This window comes from Raphanus sativus, chromosome 8, assembly GCF_000801105.2.
Source record: "Raphanus sativus cultivar WK10039 chromosome 8, ASM80110v3, whole genome shotgun sequence".
NCBI classification, from domain to species: Eukaryota; Viridiplantae; Streptophyta; class Magnoliopsida; order Brassicales; family Brassicaceae; genus Raphanus; species Raphanus sativus.
The window spans coordinates 15,298,378-15,301,589 of NC_079518.1; positions in this window are offsets into that span (position 1 = coordinate 15,298,378).

Sequence of the window (3,212 nt, forward strand, 5' to 3'; positions counted from 1 at the left end):
TATCTATGATAATATATTGATCTGAAATGAATACACGTAAAAATATTGGTAATATGGAATTTGGTTTTGAAGGTTGGCAGATCAATACTGAATATAAATTTAAATCAGAATAATATAATATGTTGTTTAATGCATATTAATTTTTTCAATAAATAAATGCAAATACAATATGATAAATATATAATAAGAAGACAAATATATGACAGTTTTAAACAATTGATTAATTACAACACATAAACTGAAAAATTATTATATTTAAAATAGTTATATAAACATTTAAATATATAACTAACATTGAAAATGTATACCACTAATGATCTAATATATATATATATATATAACTGAAAACAAACATCTGCGCAGTTGCAAGTAATTTATATATGACCTCTTAAAGCGGCGAGAAACTACTTTACGATCGGAATTAGAAGCACTGTAGTGGATAATGGAGAGCATGCTACAAAATTCATCACGTCAGTATTTTAGAACAGATTGCAAAGATATAATCAATATGATAAAGGAACCTCACACTTTGTCAAGTTTTGCAATAGAATTGGAACCTATTAAGATACTGCAAATATATTTTTCAGACTTCAAAATATTTCATATCCCAAAGGCACAAAATAGAATTTGTTATAAACCACTTGGTGGTCGACCCATATCCGGTTAGACCGAACCGGACCAGGCGCATGAGTAGATGCTGGATGGCTACTACAAACCTTTCTATATTTATTATGACGGTCTATTTGTACTTGTATATATAGAACCCTTTGGGTGAATGAATAAAGTATCCCTTTCATAAATTTCTAGTTTCACAACACGTTATCGGCACGAGTTGCTCCCTAAACCCTAGAAGCTAGCTGATGACCATAATAACCATAATTCTGGCACAATTTCAAACCCTTCGTTCTGTACAGCCGTAAGGATCCAGACGACGCGTAATATATCAAATTGAAGCTCTCGACGAGACGAATCCAACGCCGAAAACCTCACATCGATCTGATCTCAGACGCGTCCTCACACTCTATTTCAATATGCACCACCAATTGCTCAAAAACCCTAATTCCGGCGCAACTTCAAATCGATCTTTCTCTCAAACCGTAAGGTACCAGACGACGATCCATATATCAAATCGAAGCCCTTGACGAGACGTATCCAGCGACGGAAACCCTGTGTCAATCCGATCTTAGACGCGCTCTCACGCTCAGCCACAGTACGCGCTGTCAGCTACCCTAAAACAATAACCAGTCTGCAGCTCTCTCTCTTTCTCTTTGGTGGTCCGGTTTCAGATCTTCTCAAACATAGGTAAACTAATCTGAAACACTAAAAGAAACTCACAGATCGAATTTGGACTTTGTGTTAAAGGTTATGACAATTAAAATCTTGCAAAACCCTTAACAACTTAGATTAATAAGTCCAAACTCATCCATGAGTAAATCGGAGCTCTTAAACCAAAAGTTCGATCAAGAGATTGTTAATCAATTAAAATCACAGCCTAAATGGCTTGCTGAATCTCAAAAACCTCTTTGATCTGAATGATCAAATCGATAAAACCTTGAAATCGATCAACCTTTTTAAAATCTAAATCTGATCGATTTCATCAAAAACCCTAATTTTTGATTAACTTGAAATTCGATTGTCTACTTGATTGTTTGATAGAAAGTTTTGAAAATATAAAGTTTCCATTTATAGAAAGTTTCCATTTATAAAAAGTTTCGAAAATATAAAGTTTCCATTTATAGAAAGTTTCCAAAATATAAAGTTTCCATTTATAAAAAAAGTTTCCATTTATAGAAAGTTCCGAAAATATAAAGTTTCATTTTATAGAAAGTTTCCATTTATAGAAATTTTCGAAAATATAAAATTCCCATTTATAGAAAGTTTCAAAAATATAAAGTTTACTTTTATAAAAGTTTCCATTTTTAGAAAGTTTCCTTTTATAGAAATTTTTTTTTCTGGAATTTCTTTTTATAGAATTTTATGGAAAACTTCTCTGATTCATTGATCATTTAGAAATGTTTTCTAATATTGCATCATAAAATGGAATCCCTAAAAGGCCTTCAAACCTTTTGTTTGAAAATCATTAAAAAGTGGCCTTGAAAACCCTAAATCCGAATTGATTAAAGGTGTATGATTGATTTTCATGTTTGTTTGAATCAATTAAGTGTTGATTCACATCTTAGCCGTGTGACTTTGAATTAATATTGCTAGAAGGAATCATCTGAAATGGTCATGTGACCTATTGCATCATAACTTCAATTATTTTGCTTGCATCAATACTTATTAGAATTTTTTTTTCTTTCTCTGGTGCGTGTGATAAGAAGTATTGATATGAATAATAAAAATTTCTAAAAAGATTACTTAACATAAATTAAGACCTGTTTTGGATAATGTGATTTCAGATGTCGAATTTCGAAACTTCAGATTATACTACCCTAAAATCTTTATGGAGATAATTGATTGAAAATGGCAAATGAACACTTCAGTAGTCCTGATGTCAAAAGGACTCGGAAAGTGTATTAATCAACGTAATTATGTAACTGAAAGTGAAAAGAATAAAGCCACAACAATTATGTGCTATCATCTCACTAAGGATCTGAGAGAGCAGTATGAAAATACTAAGGATCCTTATGACCTCTGGTCAAAACAAAACTTCAGATTCTCAATGGTATTATGGCGAAAGGCCATGGATGAATGAAAGATTCTCAGGTTCTAGGATTTTGAATCTGTGGACAAATATCATTCTGCTCAAATGAGAATCACCTATAGTTTTAAACTATGCGTTGAAGTGGTAACATAAGAGAACTTATTTTATAAGACCTATTCCATATTTCATTCAAAGGATATGTTGTTATCACATAAGTCTAAAGGTTTCACGACCTATAAAGACTTATTATCATGCCTATTGGCAGCTGAGCAAAGAAAGCAGAAAATTCGAGATACCATCAACTGATTTGATAAAATTCAGTAAACATACATTGAGAAACAAAAGAGTGATATGAAACCTCCTGAAAACATTGAGGATGAAAATGATACATAAGAAAAATCTGAGGAAGCCGTATGGAAAATATAAATGGTGAGGTTGGCTTACACATTGATTAAAGAATCAAAGATTCAGACATTCTGATTTCATGTTTTATGTTTTGATTTGATTTGCTTGTCATTTATAAATTTTATAGCAATAATAAAAGTTGATTCTAGTCTTATATTATCCT